The sequence below is a fragment of the Heptranchias perlo genome, chromosome 25, assembly GCF_035084215.1.
Source record: "Heptranchias perlo isolate sHepPer1 chromosome 25, sHepPer1.hap1, whole genome shotgun sequence".
NCBI lineage: Eukaryota > Metazoa > Chordata > Chondrichthyes > Hexanchiformes > Hexanchidae > Heptranchias > Heptranchias perlo.
In genome coordinates this window covers 41,000,220-41,023,171 of record NC_090349.1, presented here as the reverse complement: position 1 = coordinate 41,023,171, position 22,952 = coordinate 41,000,220, and the positions used below count along the sequence as shown (strand labels likewise).

At 42.8% G+C, this 22,952-nt stretch overlaps 1 long non-coding RNA gene across 2 annotated transcripts in view; it reads right to left on the bottom strand.

Annotated features, from left to right (window-relative positions):
• Nucleotides 1-22,952, bottom strand: part of LOC137342409 (uncharacterized) — a 152,070-nt gene that overhangs the window by 111,179 nt on the left and 17,939 nt on the right. Inside the window, exon 2 of one of the 2 annotated variants that reach the window (XR_010967250.1) lies at nucleotides 9,098-9,162. The exons of the other annotated variant lie outside the window; for it this stretch is intronic. This is a non-coding gene — a long non-coding RNA (uncharacterized lncRNA). The remainder of the gene's footprint in view (nucleotides 1-9,097; nucleotides 9,163-22,952) is intronic. 2 annotated transcript variants of the gene reach the window in all.

The window sequence follows — 22,952 nt, the reverse complement described above, 5'->3', positions numbered from 1 at the left end:
AATTACCAGACTTTACTCATTTGAAAGATGTGATTATATCACATCCTATTATGTCTCTTGTGATTATCTCAAACTGCTACACAAATAGTTACTTTTGAAGTATTATTACATAGGCAAGGCATTTCAGTCACATGAAATGGACACCAACCCATCAATAACTATCAATAATGGACACCTACCCACCAATAACTATCAATAATGGACACCAACCCATCAATAACTATCAATAATGGACACATACTCATCAATAACTATCAATAATGGACACATACTCATCAATAACTATCAATAATGGATGCCTACCCACTAATAACTATCAATAATGGACACCATCCCATCAATAACTATCAATAATGGACACCAACCCCTCAATAACTATCAATAATGGACACCAACCCATCAATAACTATCAATAATGGACACATACTCATCAATAACTATCAATAATGGACACGTACTCATCAATAACTATCAATAATGGACAACTACCAATCAATAACTATCAATAACGGACAGCTACCAACCAATAACTATCAATAATGGACACATACTCATCAATAATGATCAATAACGGACACGTACTCATCAATAACTATCAATAATGGACACATACTCATCAATAACTATCAATAATGGACACCAACCCATCAATAACTATTAATAATGGACACCAACCCCTCAATAACTATCAATAATGGACACCATCCCATCAATAACTATCAATAATGGACACCAACCCCTCAATAACTATCAATAATGGACACCAACCCATCAATAACTATCAATAATGGACACATACTCATCAATAACTATCAATAATGGACACGTACTCATCAATAACTATCAATAATGGACAACTACCAATCAATAACTATCAATAACGGACAGCTACCAACCAATAACTATCAATAATGGACACATACTCATCAATAACGATCAATAATGGACACGTACTCATCAATAACTATCAATAATGGACACCAACCCATCAATAACTATTAATAATGGACACCAACCCCTCAATAACTATCAATAATGGACACCATCCCATCAATAACTATCAATAATGGACACATACTCATCAATAACTATCAATAATGGACACGTACTCATCAATAGCTATCAATAATGGATAACTACCAATCAATAACTATCAATAACGGACAGCTACCAACCAATAACTATCAATAATGGACACATACTCATCAATAACGATCAATAACGGACACGTACTCATCAATAACTATCAATAATGGACACATACTCATCAATAACTATCAATAATGGACACCAACCCATCAATAACTATTAATAATGGACACCAACCCCTCAATAACTATCAATAATGGACACCATCCCATCAATAACTATCAATAATGGACACATACTCATCAATAACTATCAATAATGGACACGTACTCATCAATAACTATCAATAATGGACAACTACCAATCAATAACTATCAATAACGGACAGCTACCAACCAATAACTATCAATAACGGACAGCTACCAACCAATAACTATCAATAATGGACACATACTCATCAATAACTATCAATAATGGACACGTACTCATCAATAACTATCAATAATGGACAACTACCAATCAATAACTATCAATAACGGACAGCTACCAACCAATAACTATCAATAACGGACAGCTACCAACCAATAACTATCAATAATGGACACATACTCATCAATAACGATCAATAACGGACACGTACTCATCAATAACTATCAATAATGGACACATACTCATCAATAACTATCAATAATGGATGCCTACCCACCAATAACTATCAATAATGGACACCATCCCATCAATAACTATCAATAATGGACACCAACCCCTCAATAACTATCAATAATGGACACCATCCCATCAATAACTATCAATAATGGACACATACTCATCAATAACTATCAATAATGGACACGTACTCATCAATAACTATCAATAATGGACACGTACTCATCAATAACTATCAATAATGGACAACTACCAATCAATAACTATCAATAATGGATAACTACCAATCAATAACTATCAATAACGGACAGCTACCAACCAATAACTATCAATAATGGACACATACTCATCAATAACGATCAATAACGGACACGTACTCATCAATAACTATCAATAATGGACACATACTCATCAATAACTATCAATAATGGACACCAACCCATCAATAACTATTAATAATGGACACCAACCCCTCAATAACTATCAATAATGGACACCATCCCATCAATAACTATCAATAATGGACACATACTCATCAATAACTATCAATAATGGACACGTACTCATCAATAACTATCAATAATGGACAACTACCAATCAATAACTATCAATAACGGACAGCTACCAACCAATAACTATCAATAACGGACAGCTACCAACCAATAACTATCAATAATGGACACATACTCATCAATAACTATCAATAATGGACACGTACTCATCAATAACTATCAATAATGGACAACTACCAATCAATAACTATCAATAACGGACAGCTACCAACCAATAACTATCAATAACGGACAGCTACCAACCAATAACTATCAATAATGGACACATACTCATCAATAACGATCAATAACGGACACGTACTCATCAATAACTATCAATAATGGACACATACTCATCAATAACTATCAATAATGGATGCCTACCCACCAATAACTATCAATAATGGACACCATCCCATCAATAACTATCAATAATGGACACCAACCCCTCAATAACTATCAATAATGGACACCATCCCATCAATAACTATCAATAATGGACACATACTCATCAATAACTATCAATAATGGACACGTACTCATCAATAACTATCAATAATGGACAACTACCAATCAATAACTATCAATAACGGACAGCTACCAACCAATAACTATCAATAATGGACACATACTCATCAATAATGATCAATAACAGACACGTACTCATCAATAACTATCAATAATGGATGCCTACCCACCAATAACTATCAATAATGGACACCATCCCATCAATAACTATCAATAATGGACACCAACCCCTCAATAACTATCAATAATGGACACCAACCCCTCAATAACTATCAATAATGGACAACTACCAATCAATAACTATCAATAACGGACAGCTACCAACCAATAACTATCAATAATGGACACATACTCATCAATAACGATCAATAACGGAAACGTACTCATCAATAACTATCAATAATGGACACTTGCCCACCAAAAACTATCAATAATGTACACCTACCAATCAATAACTATCAATAATGGACACCTACCAATTCAATAACTATCAATAATGGACACTTACCAATCAATAACTATCAATTATGGACATTTACCTACCAATAACTATCAATAATGGATACCTACCAATCAATAATATCAATAATGGACATTTACCCACCAATAACTATCAATAATGGACAACTACCAATCAATAACTACCAATAATGGATACATACCCACCAATAACTATCAATAATGGACACCTACCAATCAATAACTACCAATAATGGACACCTAGCCATCAAACTCTATCAATAATGGAAACCTACCAATCAATAACTATCAATAATGGACACCTAGCCATCAATAACTATCAATAATTGACACCTACCAATCAATAAATATCAATAATGGACATTGTTAATAATAAGGGATTGTTTCCTGCGCCTGGTTTGCGCCTAGTTCTAAGCCAATCATAGGAATCGATCTAAAACTATCTGTAACCTGTATTATTTGGCAAAACCTTTCTTTCTATTTGTTTACAACACACATAATGTAACAACATAAATCACAGCAAAAACACTTCAATGTGTCACCTGTCCACCGTGGCAGTATTGTCCCTTCTGTATCAGTAAGAATAAGTTTGGTCAATACTTCCGCATGAAGACAGTTCCCCTTTAATACTTGGAAATTCATCTTCATCTTCATTTGTGGTTTGTTTTGCTAATCCTCACCTTTGCATAAACTTGCAGAACTGTGTGCTTGTGCATGAATGGTTCCTACATGCCAAGGACATGTGGCAGGAAAGTAACACCCTGCATGACTAAACAAACCTGAATGTCATATAGCTGATCCGTATGCTGGCACTTGTGCAATATGGGTTGCCAGGGGGGAGGTGGAATTAACAGTGTGGCTGCCATAGAAACACTAACTTTGAAAACACTGTAACCTGCAACTGGGTCAGTAGGTGAAGAAATGCAAGAGTTTTATACTATCATCTAATTGAGAATAATGAGGGAAAGCATCGACAACAAAACAAAACCCATATTGCACAGATGGCAGAGTCCCTCAGCAAAAATACCCCAATATCTTCCTACCGTTAAGGCACCTACTTGAACAGACTAGGCCCCAGGATTCTCATCGTAATTGGCTGAGCCAATTCCCATGAGAAATACCTCCCCCACAGCCAGGAATCGGGAATTGGGGCGAGGAACCTGATTTAAATAAATACACCACGAGAATGAAACCCTGCACATGCACCTAGCAGTCTCGTTTTTGCCCTGGAGGTCTCCAGCTGGGAAATCAAACTTGCCACAAATCACGTGCTCCTGGCCACCGGTTCAGTTTTTTGACCCTCGCCCGCTGTCTGTGCAGAGTTGGGTTGCCAACTCTGGTTGAATGTATTCCTGGAGGTTTCATCACATGACCTCCTGCCTCCAACTGCCCCGCCTCCAATCGCCCATCATTGGTCGCCCAACACGTCCATCCTCATGGCGCATCGCCTTCTCACGGCCAATCGGAAAGCGAATAGACTCTTCATTACCCACTTGGATGATACTTCTTTTCCCCACATCTCCATTATTTTTATAACTAATAAACAGAAGTGTTCAAAGAATATGAAAAAAAACCACAATTTCTTTTCATGCCCTGTGATTCTTCTCCCAGGTGTTTGCCCGCAGCAGTGTCCTGGAGAGCAATTTACAATTCCTGGAGACTCCAAGCCAATCCTGGAGGGTTGGCAACCCTAGTGCAGAGCCTCAGAACATCAACCCTATATTGTAGCCTCAACAGCGATTCATACAAGGATAGAATCATTTATTTTGATTTGTAGTTAAATGCCCTTGAGATGTATGCCAGTACTGAATAGCTTTGTTGATGAACGTTTCCTGTCAATGTAAAGCGGCCGAGTGTTGATGATCTATTAAATATAGAACCAAAGTACCACATCCTACGCCACCACGTTTTTGTGAAAAGTGCGTAAATATTTCCATCCATTGTCAAACCAGTGATGATTTATTACCATGGTTTGTTCAGTTCTATCCCCACTTCTCATCACCAAAGAGGAGTCCTGGACCTACAGTCTCAATCTTTGAAATCTATATTCTCCCCTTCATATTGGCCGTAGGTGGTGCACATTGATGATAATGCATCTCACTCTCTGGATCTCAATTCCTTTACCAGCTGAGCACTGACATTCATAAAGAAGAAAGAACTTGCATTTATATCGTGCCTTTTCATGACCTCAGGACGTCCCAAAACGCTTTACAGCCAATGAAGTTTTTTTTTGAAGTATAGTCGCTGTTGAAATGTAGGGAAACGTAGCAGCCAATTTGCGCACAGCAAGATCCCACAAACAGCAATGACCAGATAATCTGTTCGTCGTGCTGTTGGTTGAGGGATAAATATTGGCCAGGCCACCGGGGAGAACCCCACTGCTCTTCTTCGAAATATTGCCATGGGATCTTTTACATTCACCTGAGAGGGCAGACAGATTTAATGTCTCATCCGAAAGACGGCACGATCCATCAGTGCACCACTCCCTCAGTACTTCACTGGGAGTGTCAGCCTAGGTTTTGTGCTCAAATCTCTGGAGTGGTACTTGAACCCACAACCTTCTGACTCAGGGACGAGAGTGTTACCACGGCTGGCATGTTACATGCTAAGCAGCTTGGTGTTTCAGTTTGGGCCAAGACTCGATTTTGTGGCCATGGCGGGGGGGGCGCGCGAGTACTCAGTTTATTTTTGGACTGGGTAGAAATTTTGGCCACAGCCAATGGCCAATGTAGTCAAATGACTCCATCTTGAATATCACAACAACTCACACTTCATACACTGCCTTTAACACAAGAAAATGTCGCAAGATTCTTTCCAGATGGATGGAGCAGAAACTGGTCGAAGGTCAAGAGGGTGCCTAAAAGTAAGGTCAAAAGGGTAGGTTATGAGGAGACTTTTGAATGTGTGAAAGAAGGTTGCAAGGTAGTGGGGCTTAGGGAGAGAATTTCAGCACGTGGGACTGTAATGGCTGAAGATTCTGCTGCCATTGATGGGTGGAGGGAGATGTACAATAGTTCACCCTCAGAAGGTAAGAGAGTATGGGGTGGACAGCAGGACTGTAGGAGAGTGTGGGGTGGACAGCGTTGCAGGACTGTAGGATCTTGGACAAGTAGGGTGGAGCAAGGCCTTGGAGAGGCATGAATGATGAGAATTGAGAATCTTGAAATCAATGCATTGGTTGGGTGGGGGGGAAGTGAGGTCTGGGGTGATAGGTGAACATGACATAGCAACAACAAACAACAACAACTTGCATTTATCTAGCACCTATAACATAGTAAAATGTCCCAAGGCGCTTCACAGCAGTGCTATCAAACAAAATTTGACACCGAGCCACATAAGGAGATATTAGAACAGGTGACCAATAGGTCTATCTTTGGTCAAAGAAGTAGATATGGGATAGGATGCAAGTGACAAGAATTCTGGAAGAGTTGTAATTTGTTTAGATGGAGGTCTGGAGACAGCTCGCAGGGAGTTCTAAAAGAAATTGAGCTTGGAGATGGCAAAGGCATAGATGATGTTTTGGTCATGGTGGGGATGGTAGAGATAGGGACAGACATGGATGATATTCCAGAAAAGAAAATAGATAATGTTGCTGATGAAGTGGATTTGAGATTTGAAACCCAGCTACGTGTTGAGCAGAACACCGAGGTCACGCACCATCTTATGTGTCCTAAGCGAGGAGTTACACAGGAGCTAGAGGAATTAGAGCTTCGAAGGAGCAAACAGAGTGACCTCAGTTCTGCTTTGTCCATAACTTGATGTTAGACGGGCGGTTTGACAACAATACTTGTGGAGCCGAGGTGGGGGGGGTGGTGAAGAGGGAAAGCTGAGCGTCAGCAGCATAATATGGAAACTGACCTTATGGTTATAGGTAAGGACACTGAGGGGGAGCATCTATATAAGGAACAGGAAGGGACCAAAGGTGGCACTTTTGGGCATGCCGAAGTTGACCCTGTGGGCACATGAGGAGAAACCATTTTGTGGACTTGGGATGGTAGGAGTGGAACCATGAGCAGTTGGGGCCAGGACAGTGGCAGAGGTGGTGGTGGAGGATATAATGGGCTATCATATCAAAGGCTGTGGAGAGGTTGAGAAGGACGGGGGGATGGGGTGGGGGTGGTGGAATAAGGTACCAGTGGCCTCCATTGCCCAAGATGTTGCTGGTGACTTCCATGTTGTGGACTGGATGAAAGTCTGGTTGACGGGACTCAAATAGGGTTTGATTGAAGAAGTGGGCACAGAGTTGGAAGGTGATAATGCATTCAAGGATCTTGTAGATGAACAGGAAGTTCAAAGTGGAGTGGTAATTTGAGAGAATAGAGGGATTGAGGATGGGCTTTTTCAGGAAAGAGGTGATGATGGAAGTTTTGAACATGGTGGGAAATAATGTTTCAGTAAAAGGAAGCAGTTGGTGATGTCCATGAATACAGGGCTGAGAAGATATAGTTGAGTGGTCAGGGGGTGAAGTGGGAAGGGGTAAAGGAGGCAGACAGTGGTTTTGATGGAGGAGCTAAGACTAAAGTGGTAGGGATAGCATTCTTGAGTCAGAGCTGAGACGGGACTTTCAATATCAAATACCAGAAACAAGTCCAATGTAACTGGAATCTTGCCAAACCGTTTCATCAAATAAGGTGTCAAAGAAGAAATAAATCAAAACAGATCTGCCAACCAATAAAACTACACCTGAAAATCTTTTCCAAGAAACTAGTGTTTACATAAGTACTGCTAGGTAACTGAGGACAATAATACAAATACAGTGATGCAAGACTCTATCTGTCACAAAGATGCATGGGCTCTTTATCATTATCTGGCATTGTTGTTTTTGCTGAAGTGTTATTCGGGAGGAGCATAAGTTGGAGTGGAACATTTTTGGCACACGGTGCAGTCCTTTTCTGTGATAGATCTTCATGTGCCACAATACGAGGCGATTGTAGATGTTTGTGTATTGTTGTTGCTATTGGATTATACTACTTTGCAAATTCTCAGAATGAAAAGGAAGTGTCTCAAAGGGTCATTGATTTATTAGCTTATTAAAATAAGGCGTCTGAGGTAGTTACAGTTTATGACTCAGGCTGTCTGATAGACAACCCAGGTTAAGATCAAAGCCGGATTATCCGATCAGCATTATTGTAACACCAGCAGAAACTCTACCTATGTTAAACTAACAGGGATTGAAAAATCTAGGCCTTACTATCGGATATAAATCAATTACTCAGACCAGGATCTGTCACCTGTCTGTAAAGATCGACTAACACCTATCTCAAATATGGCTGCGTGTAGAATCTTTCTTGGCCTTAGTTTATACACCGCAGCGAATGGAGTTCAGTTGTACTGGGGCAATATGTGACAGCAAGGCTACATTTTATGATCCTGCACTCCCAGTGCAAAGCCTCACCTACCAGGAGAATTTTCATCCCATGATTTTACATCCATTAAAGGGCAGATAACCATGGACTACGAGGCACGATTTCCTTATATGCATTTCTGACAAGAAGGCCTCTGAGCCAAGAGCATGCATTGGAAACATGAAATACTCTCCAGCCAGGTGCAGCACAGATTAAATGCTATATCAAGCTCCCTTACGCTGCCTTGACAAACTTCACAAAGCTTCCACTTTACCAGTTTCAAGTCGCTGTTTTCCAAATCATGCCGGTTTATATCTCATAACGGTTTAAAGACATTGAGACCAAAAACAAGCAGTGCTGTGTGCAGCAACAAGTTCCTGCTGGAGATTTGGAAACATTAGGGAATGCACCGAGGCTACTCAAGTTAATTTTACTTACCACAGGACTTTTCATTGACATCTGAGAGAAGATTCTGATATCACGTAGATGGTCTGGGCTTCAACCTTGGTGACAATGCAAAGTTATAACTCATCGTACAAGTCAATCCCCTTTCTATATCATTTTAATACTCAGGCGATGATCAACGGTAACAATTTGTTTTGTCTCAAAGCAAAACTGAAAACATGTGTCAGTCGTGTATGGGAAATCCTCACAACATTGTGGTTCTGCAGGAGGATTTTGATGAATTTCCTTTCCCAAATGTACTTAATAACATAAAAGTTGAAGCAAGCACTGATGCAAGTCTGTATCCTGAGGATGTACACGTGGGATATGGCTTCATAATGTGGCTGTATTCAATTAACAGAGAAAACAGTGATTTTTAAAAAAGTTTCTTTCACATAAATGAACCACGCACATTTCTGGTGTTGTGCAAAAACCAGTCCTCCTACTTCAATTGGCCAAGGAGCCAATATCCAACTTGGAATTTTAACTCCCAGGGTGGGGGTGGAGGAAGCGGCCTAGCAAGCGACTGGCTAGTCAGGGAGTGGCAGCGGGAGGCCCAGCTGGTTTTAAAGGCCGAGCCACATTAATGGGCCACAAAATAACCTTGTTGGCAAAATCAAAGCCCATGGGATTAAAGGGACAGTGGCAGCGTGGATACGAAATTGGCTAAGGGACATAAAGCAGAGAGTAGTGGTGAATGGTTGTTTTTCAGACTGGAGGGAAGTATACAGTGGTGTCCCCCAGGGGTCAGAATTGGGACCATTGCTCATTTTGATATATACCTGGACTTGGGTATAGAGGGCATCATTTCAAAGTTTGCAGATGACACAAAGCTTGGAAATGTAGTAAACAGTGAGGAGGATAGTAGCAGACTTCAGGAGGACATCGACAGACTGGTGAAATGGGCAGAGTCATGGCAGATAAAATTTAATGACGAGAAGTGTGAAGTGATGCACTTTGGAAGGAAGAATGAGGAGAGGCAATTTAAACTAAATGGTACAATTTTAAATAAAGACGGTGCAGGAATACAGAGATCTGGGGGTTCACTTGCACAAATCTTTGAAGGTGGCAGGACAAGTTGATAAGGTTGTTAAAAAAGTATATGGGATCCTTGGCTTTATAAATAGAGGCATAGAGTACAAAAGCAATGAAGTTACCAACAAGCCAGGGGATCAACACTGGTTCAATGAGGAGTGTAGAAGAGCATGCCAGGAGCAGCACCAGGCGTACCTAAAAATGAGGTGACAACCTGGTGAAGCTACAACTCAGGACTACATGCATGCTAAACAGCGGAAGCAACATGCTATAGACAGAGCTAAGCGATTCCACAACCAACGAATCAGATCAAAGCTCTGCAGTCCTGCCACATTCAATGATGAATGATGGTGGACAATTAAACAACTAACGGGAGGAGGAGGAGGCTCTGCAAACATCCCCATTCTCAATGATGGCGGATTCCAGCACATGAGTGCAAAAGTCAAGGCTGAAGCCTTTGCAACCATCTTCAGCCAGAAGTGCCGAGTGGATGATCCATCTCGGCCTCCTCCCGATATCCCCACCATCACAGAAGCCAGTCTTCAGCCAATTCGATTCACCCCAAATGATATCAAGAAACGGCTGAGTGCACTGGATACAGTAAAGGTTATGGGCCCTGACAACATCCTGGCTGTAGTGCTGAAGACTTGTGCTCCAGAACTAGCTGCGCCTCTAGCCAAGCTGTTCCAGTACAGCTACAACACTGGCATCTACCCGACAATGTGGAAAATTGCACGGGTATGTCCTGTCCACAAAAAGCAGGACAAATCCAATCTGTACAATTACCGCCCCATCAGTCTACTCTCAATCATCAGCAAAGTGATGGAAGGTGTCGTTGACAGTGCTATCAAGCGGCACTTACTCACGAATAACCTGCTCACCGATGCTCAGTTTGGGTTCTGCCAGGACCACTCGGCTCCAGACCTCATTACAGCCTTGGTCCAAACATGGACAAAAGAGCTGAATTCCAGAGGTGAGGTGAGAGTGACTGCCCTTGACATCAAGGCAGCATTTGACCGAGTGTGGCACCAAGGAGCCCTAGTAAAATTGAAGTCAATGGGAATCAGGGGGAAAACTCTTCAGTGGCCGGAGTCATACCTAGCACAAAGGAAGATGGTAGTGGTTGTTGGAGGCCAATTATCTCAGCCCCAGGGCATTGCTGCAGGAGTTCCTCAGGGCAGTGTCCTAGGCCCAACCATCTTCAGCTGCTTCATCAATGACCTTCCCTCCATCATAAGGTCAGAAATGGGGATGTTCGCTGATGATTGCACAGTGTTCAGTTCCATTAGCAACCCCTCAGATAACGAAGCAGTCCAAGCCCACATGCAGCAAGACCTGGACAACATCCAGGCTTGGGCTGATAAGTGGCAAGTAACATTTGTGCCAGACAAGTGCCAGGCAATGACCATCTCCAACAAGAGAGAGTCTAACCACCTCCCCTTGACATTCAACGGCATTACCATCGCCGAATCCCCCACCATCAACATCCTGGGGGTCACCATTGACCAGAAACTTAATTGGACCAGCCATATAAATACTGTGGCTACAAAAGCAGGTCAGAGGCTGGGTATTCTGCGGCGAGTGACTCACCTCCTGACTCCCCAAAGCCATTCCACCATCTACAAGGCACAAGTCAAGAGTGTGATGGAATACTCTCCACTTGCCTGGATGAGTGCAGCTCCAACAACACTCAAGAAGCTCGACACCATCCAGGACAAAGCAGCCCGCTTGATTGGCACCCCATCCACCACCCTAAACATTCACTCCCTTCACCACCGGTGCACTGTGGCTGCAGTGTGCACCATCCACAGGATGCACTGCAGCAACTCGCCAAGGCTTCTTCGACAGCACCTCCCAAACCCGCGACCTCTACCATCTAGAAGGATGTGGAGATGCCGGTGATGGACTGGGGTTGACAATTGTAAACAATTTTACAACACCAAGTTATAGTCCAGCAATTTTATTTTAAATTCACAAGCTTTCGGAGGCTACCTCCTTCCTCAGGTGAACGATGTGGAATCGTTCACCTGAGGAAGGAGGTAGCCTCCGAAAGCTTGTGAATTTAAAATAAAATTGCTGGACTATAACTTGGTGTTGTAAAATTGTTTACAACCTAGAAGGATAACAGCAGCAGGTACATGGGAACAACACCACCTGCACGTTCCCCTCCAATTCACACATCATCCCGACTTGGAAATATATCGCCGTTCCTTCATCGTTGCTGGGTCAAAATTCTGGAACTCCCTTCCTAACAGCGCTGTGGGAGAACCCTCACCACACGGATTGCAGCGGTTCAAGAAGGCGGCTCACCACCACCTTCTCAAGGGCAATTAGGGATAGGCAATAAATGCCGGCCTCACCAGCGACGCCCACATCCCATGAACGAATAAAAAAAAGAACCCTTATAAATCACTGGTTACGCCTCAGGAACATAGGAACAGGAGTAGACCCTTCAGCCCCTCGAGCCTATCTCCTTATGTAAACAGGTGCATGTAATGATGTAGTAGCTGTTCTGCTACTAGATGGAATTGTAGACCCTCTTGCTCCATTGCCCACCCAGTAACTCTAATCCGCACCTCTAAATCTACTCTTATTTAAGTGCCACTATTGCTGTTCTGGAAGGTCCGCCTTCTTTTTTTTTCAAAATTTGCTGCACCCATAATGCACCAGTGCCATAATCTAAAGGCAATCTGTGCATTCCAACTCCCAGAGTAAACCAGTGTCACTCAGTGCACGCTGTTGTTGTTGTTGATGATGAAAGTATTTTGTGCACCAGAACTCCCAGAATGCAGTTTAAGGTCGCTCCCCTTCTGAGTCCAATAAAGATTTTGGAGCTGGGGAGCACATAATACAACAGGGCCTTTTAAAAGATTAATTGCAAGACTGGCCATTCATAGATTATGTTAGGACCTGCTGTTTGTAAAAACCTTCCCCACCTTTCCCCCTCTCCCCTCAGTGATGGAAAGTACTGACAGCACAAAGCCAGGAAGCCATTATTAGGACTATGAAGGTAGCTATGAACATTTTTAGTATAACATTAAAACAATGTAAAGCATGAACTTTTGAACTTTGTATGTTTATTTACTGTTCCAGTGACATACTCTTCCCACCAAAATGTCAGCTGTGGCTCATTGGGCAGCACTCTCACCTCTAGAGTCAGAAGGTTGTGGGTTCAAGTCCCACTCCAGAGACTTGAGCATATAATCCAGGCTGACACTTCAGTGCAGTACTGAGGGAATGCCGTCTTTTTGGATGAGTCATTAAAATGAGATCCTCTTAGGTGGATATAAAAGATCCCATGGCACTATTCGCAGGGGAAATTTCTCCCTGGTGTCCTGGCCAATATTAATCCCTCAACCAATTTCACTAAAACAGATTATCTGGTCATTTATCTCATTGCTGTTTGTGGGATCTTGCTGTGTGCAAATTGGTCGCCACTTTTCCTACATTACAACAGTGACTACACTTCAAAAAGTACTTCATTGGTTATAAAGCACTTTGAGGCATTCGGAAGTCATGAAAGGCCCTATATAAATGCAAATTCATTTTTTCACCTCCCCAGTCACTCACTAACAGGTTCACACTCTGATCTGGTTTTCTGTCCCGGGTTTAGGTGTCTGAGACCCCTGGTGCCATCTTGTATTCTTACTAAATGTGATTAGCAATTGAACAGTGGCACTCCCTGCATCACTCAACCGGGCAAGAGAATTATGTGATCTTAGGCTGCCCTTATCTCCCATGTTACATGAACAGATTTATTAATTTATACAAATGTGATATGTGAGGGGAACAAACATTTATTCATTTACCTCCAGTTGGTAAGGAAAACACTTTCTTTATTTCCCAGGAACCAATCAAAAAACTCTTCACTCTTTCTCAGGACTTTTCTTGCAAACTTCTTTCCAAATCCCTTCAGCGACCTTATGGACTCTTTCCCTTGGTCATCCCATTCCCCCCTTGGAACCGTGTAACCTTTGACTCATTGTGAGCAACACCATAGGAGAACTGTTAGTACCATTTAAAAAAAACCATAATAGATATCTTGAAGTAGACAGAAGCTACATATTCATCCTTGTTGTGGATTATACTAATGAGGTTATTGCCTTGTAATCACTACCAGCTACCCATTAGTCTTTATCCCGTGACCCCCTGATCCTATCTGAAATGAACCAGAACCATTAAAGCCAGGTCTGAAACAGCTGCATCAGGGTTGTATTCTGCTGCTGTTAGTTCGAATGTCTTTTAATTAAACTCCCATTGTGTGCTTTCAGAAGGAGGCTTGTATTCAAAGAATACACAGAACCTCTACGAGAACCAGAACTATGGAAGTTGACTTTGGGAGGTTTGCAGACACCAGATGATATCGTGAATCGCAAGGATTATATAAGGGAGGGGGGGAGGGGCCTGGGACTTCCAGATGGCTCCAGTTTAAAAGGCTACTCTGTTGTAGTGCAGAGTTTGTACAGTGCTGTTTATTCTGGAGTCCCATATTCTCTGCTGATCTGAGAGATTCAGTGCACCAGGCTTTCTAAGGATGTATATTTGTCTAGACATAAAGTAAAGCCACACCACAGCCACTGAGTAAATAAGGATTGGGTCTCCCACAAAATTTGGACGACTTAAATCAGAGGCGTAACAAACCTTGACTAGACAAGTCATTTTTGTCAGATTATTAAAAAGGTCATTATTTTTTAAAATTCATTCTCGGGATGTGGGCATCACTGGCAAGGCCAGTTTTTATTGCCCATCCCTCGTTGCCCTTGAGAAGGTGGTGTGCCACCTTCTTGAACCGCTGCAGTCCATGTGGAGAAGGTTTTGTTATTCTTTGTAGTGGTTTGATGCAACTGAGTGGCTTGCTAGGCTACTAAAGTCAACCATGTTGGTGTGGGACTGGCATCACATATAGGCCAGACCGGGTAAGGACGGCAGGTCTCCTTCCCTAAAGGACATTAGTGAACTGGTTGGGCTTTTAACAACAATCCGACAGCTTCATGGTCACTTTTTATTTCCAGATTTTGTAATTCAAATTCTCAAACTGTAGGATTTGGACCCATGTTCTATGGATTACTAGTCCAGTAACATCGCCGCTACGCTACCATATCAGTATACTGTAATTCATGTATTAAAGATGCACATGAAAAACTCTGCAAAAGGTGTGCAAAATACTTGGCCATTGTGTTTAATTTTTGGTACAGATTAGTTTTCACATTGACCAGCAGATGTTCGAAGGCCGTCAGATTTTATTCTTTTTTTTGATGGCGGGCGGGGGAAGTGAGGGGGCCGGTTTAATTTTATATTCTAAAAGTTTGACAGTGATTTCCATCTAAAGTTGCTATTTTAGAATTGTTTTGACTTCGGAAGATGAGACGCACAAAGTCATACTGTAATTCTATACTAATGAGGTTTTTGTGTCCCATTTTGGATTAATGGACACGATTTAATGGCCAGAATCCGTCAAAGGCGCCAGCGCACAAATTTCTTATTGAATTGCAACCACTATTGTTGTGCAGGCGAACGAGGGCGTCAATTTGCACACAGCAAAATCCCACAAGCAGCATTGAGGTGAATTTGGTCCCCGCCGCAAACTCCGTTCCCTAGCCACCGACTCCATCCCTCTCCCTGGCCACTGTCTTAGGCTGAACCAGACCGTTCACAACCTTGGCGTCCTATTTGACCGCATATCCGCTCCATCACCAAGATCGCCTACTTCCACCTCCGTAACATCGCCCGTCTCCGCCCCTGCCTCAGCTCATCTGCTGCTGAAACCCTCATCCATGCCTTTGTTCCCTCTGGACTGGACTATTCCAATGCTCTCCTGGCCGACCTCCCATCTTCCACCTTCCATAAATTTGAGCTCATCCAAAACTCCGCTGCCCGTATCCTAACTCGCACCAAGTCCCGTTCACCCATCACCCCTGTGCTCATTGACCTACATTGGCTCCCGGTCCGGGAATGCCTCAATTTTAAAATTCTCACCCTTGTTTTCAAATCCCTCCATGGCCTCGCCCCTCCCTATCTCTGTAACCTCCTTGAGTCCTACAACCCTCTGAGATCTCTGCGCTCCTCCAATTCTTGCTTCTTGCGCATCCCCGATTTTTTTCATCCCACCATTGGCGGCCGTGCCTTCAGCTGTCAAACCCTAAGCTCTGGAATTCCCTCCCTAAACCTCTCTACCTCTCTCTCCTCCTTTAAGACGCTCCTTAAAACCTACGTCTTTGACCCAAGCTTTTGATCACCTGCCCTAATATCTCCTTATGTGGCTCAGTGTCAAATTTTGTTTGATAATCACTCCTGTGAAGCGCCTTGGGGCGTTTTACTGCATTAAAGGTGCTATATAAAATGTGGTGTTGTTGTTGTTGTTGTTGTTGTTGTTGTTGTTGTTTGACCGGTTAAATTGGTTTTGCCGGTGTTCAGTGAGGGACGAACGTTGGCCGGGACACTGGACGAAGTCACTGCTCTCCTTCAAATAGTTCCTAACTGATAGTAAAATTCAATAGGATTGCTCATGACCCTTCAGGGATTGGGACTCCGAAACTGTGTACAACACTTGATATGTAAAAGAAACTTGGTTTTTTGAACTAGCCGTAAAAATGTAATAATTGGGATCCAAATGGTTTAAGAATATTTTTTCATGTGTGTAGCATTTAACAGCTCTGACTGAGCAATACCGTTCGAAGAGAGAGGACAGCATTTTCACAAGAATTGAGTCTCGTACATAGCCCGTGGTGAGAGGCGGATGGAGATCAGCTCGGTAAACAGCTGTGGGAAGTCAAGGCTGCAGTACCAAGCAAGGCACAAGCAATCAAAAGCAAAATACTGCGGAAGCTGTAAAACAGAAAACGCGGGAGAAGCTCAGCAAGTGAGGCACCATCTGTGGAGAAAGAAACAGAGTTAACGTTTCAGGTCGAAGACCTTTCGTCACAAGCAATGATGGGACTGGACACATGCTTAATGGAAGTCGAGCAGCGGACAGAGTTGGTGGGAAATGGATTAATTGCAGCACTAAATTATACGCAAGTGAAGAGCATAACATGAGCTCACCTGAGCAACTTGCTATGGTTGTAAGTAGAAGTGATTAATGCTAAAATCCACTTTGTTCACAAACGCAGTGAGATTCATGAGCCTTCAGTTAAGGCTCTATGTTGGACACCTAACACTGCAGAAACCACTTTAAGTCACGCTTGCTAAGTGAGGGGAGGTTTGCAAAAGCCAGACGTAGGTCAACTGTGAATAGAAGATATGGCTGCTTTCTTATTTCTTTCTTTTATTGCAGCCTGCTATTCTCTGTTATCTTATCCAGCTAGAAAGAAAGAACTTGCATTTCTATATCACTTTTCATATCGGCAAGACACCTCAAAGCAGTTTAAAGACAACTAATTTGCTTTCTGAAGTGAGGTCACTGTTATATAGGCAAACACGGCAGCCAATTTACACATAGCAAGATTCCACAAACAGCAAATGAATAGTAATGTTTGAGAGAAGAATATTGGCCAGGACTCCTCCTGCTCTTTAAATTGTATCATGTGATTTTTTTTTAGAATCACTGGGGGTAATTTTGACTTTGGGCAATATTGGAGCAGCAATATCGCCCAAATTTTTAACTCAACGGACTTCAATGGGAATGAAAATCAGGAGTGATGTGTAACGGGCGGCTGATCCAATATTGCTTGTTTTACACATCGCCCAAAATCAAGATTACCCCCACTGAAACTGGCAAATGGGGTTTTATTCTAAGATCTCCTCTAAAAGACGGCACCTCCAACAATGCAGGACTCCCTCCGTCCTGTACGTGAATGTCAGCTAAGATTATGTGCTAAATTCCTCAAGTGGGGTTAGAACCCACAACCTTTAATGACTTAGAGGAAAGAGGGCTCCCACTGAGCCAAGCTGACATTCCAGACTGGATGGTCCTAGCTGGACAAGCAGCGGGAAGAATTGTCCAGTAGTCCTTTTTTACAGCATTGTTACCTCACATTTGTCCGTAACACACAAGCTTCTAACTCTACTCCAAGAGTGGATGGACCCATATAGCACCCCGATGTTGAAGCTCAGGCTCTCCACTTACATGTACTATGGGCTGGAAGGTCAGCAGTATGATCAATAGTTAATCATTGAAAAAGGCCTGTCGAGCCACCTTAGTCCATCCATGCAGAAAGGTCCTAAAATCACCCCAAATGTTGCATCCAATTGTTTCTTAAATAATTCCAAGGGATATCCAGGAGTCCGATTCATGTGCTGATCACTCTATGTGTGAAGAAGCAATGAGCCGTAACTACGTTCATCTTCAGGACAAATCTAGTGCTGTGCTCAGACCCAACGGCTATCGGTCGGGCCCACCTTTTGGTACAGCCTTGTCGGGATAGCTCAACTGTGTTGTTTCTGCTTCACAAGCTTTGACTTTCCACCTCAAGCCAGTGCCTCTTCTGTGTAATTGTTGGCTGCCTGCTATCTAAAGTGAGAGCATATGTGAGGACTTGAGTTTGATCAAAACCTACCCTCAAATTGATCTGATTTCCTGTGTTAAGAGGAGACCTTGTGCCTCGCTACACACGTTTCTGTAAACCCATTGGGCCATCTGCCAATGCTTTTCACCGATACTTATTCTTCTGTAGAATGTGTAACATAAGTGTTGAGATGACATAGCCAAAGGCTTACAAATCTGTTTACACTGGTTCAAATATTCATCGTAATGTATTCAGCCCTAACTAAGTGTACAAAGAAAACAAGTTCTCGTCAATTAGTTATGATGACTAGCTTTGAAAAAATCACCACTTTTCTGGCTGTCTCATGTTTCAGGGCATCAGCCCTGCAGGACTGGAGCGCAGCTCTGGGGTTTAGCTACATTAATAATGTCACGTGACATCCCATTTGTTTTCTTTAAATTGGCAGCTGGGCTAAGGAACGACAGAAATGTTTTTAATTATTATCGAACAATAAGCATCCAATTAATCATCGTTGCATTTTTTGTCTTAAAGACACAGTGGGGGTGAAATTACTCTCTGTCAAAAGCGTGAAACAGGCAATAGCAAATCAGCAGCCCGTCATAGACCAGATTCACCCTCCCCCCACCCCATGCCTCTTTTCTGGGCTCTAAACTACAGTCCTGAAGGATAAAAAAAAAATCTTACCACAGATTATTAACTTTTTCAGTTTTAGTAAGAAATATAGTAGCAGAGTGCTTTGATAAAGCTGAACTGTACAATTTTGAGGAGGGACCACTGCCCTATTTGAGGGGTAGACATTAAATTTCTCTAATTTAAAAAAAAAGTTGTCCTCGGGACGTGGGTGATGCTGGCAAGGCCGACATTTATTGCCCATCCCTAGTTACCCTGAGAAGGCGGTGGTGGGCCTTCTTCTTGAACTGCTGTGGTCCTTGTGGTGATGATGCCCCCCGCAATGGTGCCAGGTATTGACCCAACGCCAATGAGGGAACGACGATATATTTTAAGTCAGGATGGTGTGGGACTGGGAGGTGATGGCGTTCCCGCGACGTTGCCCCTCTTCGCTGAAAGCCTGCCCTATTGCATCCTGGGAGACGTCGTGTTCGTTTATTATTGTTAAAAAGGTGAGGAGCCAGACACGGCCTCTACTGCAACAACACCACGGTGCCATGGGGCGCGCTGTTACCCGCACCGTTGTCTGCCGTGTCATCCTGCCCTTATAATTTAACCCCTATAGCCCTGGTACCATTCTGGTGAATCTGCGCTGCACCCCCTCCAAGGCCAATATATCTTTCCTGAGGTGCGCTGCCCAGAACTGAATGTGGTACTCCAGATGGTGGGGCCTGACCAAGGCCCTGTACAACTGAAGCTTCACTTCCTCCCCTTTGTACTCCAGCCCCCTTGAGACAAAGGCCAGCATTCCATTAGCCTTTTTGATTGCTTTTTGTCTACTAGCTTTAAAAGTTAGATGGACCTTGATTATTTTTCATCCAGTAATTCCTGTGTGGGGGTGAAATGGGTCCCGGCCAGTAGTGCAAATCTGGGCGATAGTGAATCTGCCGCCCGTTTTACACCAGTCAATGGAGAAGAAAACGGGGCGCGTTGCCAGTTCGCTATTGCCCGTTTGGTGCTACTGGCCAAGACCGATTTCACTCCTTACGTCCCTATGTTTCACACAAACATACAAATACGCACAAACTTTATATATATATATATATACTGGGCCAGAATTTGCTGGCAAAATGACGACGGGTTTAATGCACACGCCGTTGTTAGCGTTTTAATCGTCCAGCAACTCGCGGCGAGGAAGAGATACCCCGTGAGTTGCGAATCGCCACAAGTTGCTGGACGATTTGCGCCGCTCTGCCGTTAGCCGCCCGAAAACGGCAGCTCGCCCTCCACCTCCCCGTGAGTTCACCGCAATTCCTGCCTGTGCGCATTAAATACCCATTAAACTCGCCGCAGAAATTTAGGGTTGGTAATTAACAGCGTAAGGAGCCTTTTAATGAGGAGATTTATGTTCCTGCAATGTCACTCAACCTCTCCGGCCTAGGAAGGGAACAATTGAAACTGTGGAGTCTCATTCCTGCAGGTTCTAATTGTTTGTGATTTAAAAAAATTTTAAATTTTAGTTCTTACTTTTCCTTTCTATCTCTTCTTTTTTTCTCTCTCTCTCAATCCAATCTTTGTTTCCCTCTCTTTATTTCTCTTTCTGTATCTGATTTGACTCGAATTCACCCTCTTTCCTTCTCCGTCGCTCGCTCTGTTTCTTTCTCAATCGTTAAATCTCATTGGTCCCTTCGTTCACTAAGGCCCCAGATGCCCTCGTTACCAGCTCGCACTTCCAGCAATTCACAGCGCAAAAAAATTTCGAGCTGAAGGGTGAGGGAAAAAGTCTAACTAATGGGGCAAGCCGTGAGATGCCCCATTCCAGCAAAATCTGGGCCTTTATAATGGGCCGGTTTTTGCTGTGATGCAGTGGTGGTCAGACTTGCACTTGCCCATAGATTTCCTCTGGGGTCTTGTACGGCAAGTTACTCTAAGTTAGACATCCATTCGACGCGGCCCCCTCCACAGGGCATCTGGGACCTGTGTGAACAGGGCAAGCAACTGTGTATCTCCTTAACCAGTCAGACTGAAGAATTGTTAATGAGCAGTGCGGAGACTGAACCAGGAAGTGTAAGTTAGAATAGTGAATTCAATGTCAAATCAGGTACAGTAAGCAAAATAAAGAGAGGGAAAGAAAGATTGGATTAAGAGAGAGAGATAAAAGAGACACAAAGAAAAAGTAAGAAAAAATGTATATATATATGTATATATTTTTTAAATGTCTAACAATAATTAAAAGCTGGAGGAATGAGACTCCACACATGCAAAGTTAATTTTCAGTGCCAAAGAGGTTGTTTGGCAGTAATTAAGACTTATCACGCCATTAAAAGGTACCTACACTGCAACAGACAAGCCCTAACTTTTTGTGGCGAGATTTGTTGTATCTACGAAGTCAGAAAGTCAGATGGCGAGATACCGTTTTCGTGCAGTTCTTGGAGGAGAATCGTATCTCAGGCAGCAACTTCCCGATTTCCGCCTTTACGCATGCGCGGTCACCGAAAGTTACTGTCCGGTTTGCACAGAAATAACGCTGTTAGCCCCACCGTTATTTTTATAGCAAAATCTGGCCCATTAACTACTGTTAATGCTGCTTGTGGTTTCCTTGTCTGCTTTGTTTCATTGGGAATCTCTGCTCTATGTCAATGTTAATCGCAGATATAAAGGTCACACAAGGAAATCACTTTTACATCCTAACTTTGAAAAGTAAATAATGAAGTCGTCTGGGTAATAATGTCAGTGGCCAAATAGGGTTGCTATAGAAACACACGAGCAGGAGATAAAGTTGTCTGGGAGATCAAGGAATGATTCCAGATAATTAATGATTTTTTTTTTTGCTTCCATCTTTCACTTTTACTCAAGAACTGGATGACCCAGACTGGCAGTTAACCATCGTTTGTAATAATATATCCTGGTGGTTTGGGAGATGTGTGCACTTGTAACTGGTATCAAATAGTTCTGCTTTCGATCTAGTCATTTTTGTGTTCCTTTCACCAATTTTCTCTCCTCTTCTCCTGAAGACAATGGGCCAGAATTTGATGACAAAATAAAGGTGAGGCGAATGGTGCTTGCAGTTATTTATGTGCAAATGCTACAGCAACATCAGGCAAGGGGCTGATGCGCGGTTAAACGCAGAAATCCAAAAGGTGCTGTCTGAGTTACGCCCCTCCACCATTAGCTTCGCAGGAAACGGCATCTCGCCGTCTGCCTCACCATTGAAATGCATTGAACGCCGCGAGGTTGCTGGTATTTGAGCACTGGATACGAACTAAACTCGCCACAGAAAGTTAGGTCTTGTCCATTTCAGTCCAACTACCCTTTAAATGACATAATAAGTATTAATTACTGCCAGTCAATCTCTCTGGCACTCTCTGGGCCCCCTCTTGCATGCCCGAGGCACGCCTGATGGAATTTCATCGTGTGCTTGAGAAGACTGGTTATGGGGAATCGCTGAAAGTGTAATGGTTTGAAGTTCGCACAATCGGACGAGCTTGGGTGGCATAAACTATGGCCAGTTTATGATGAAGCTGGAGATACGGTAGTGGGAATGGCAGTTTATTCACACAAAACGCATGACACTCTGCAAGAGATTTTACTCACCAGTACACAATACAATACAGGACCTAACAGGTTACTGACACAAGCTCTCAGTACTCAAACTGCTGGTTGACAGGACACCTGCTGTGTCTTGCCCTAGGCTTCTCTATCTCCTGTTACTATGATGTGGAGATGCCGGTGATGCCTGTTACTATCACATCCTTCTCATA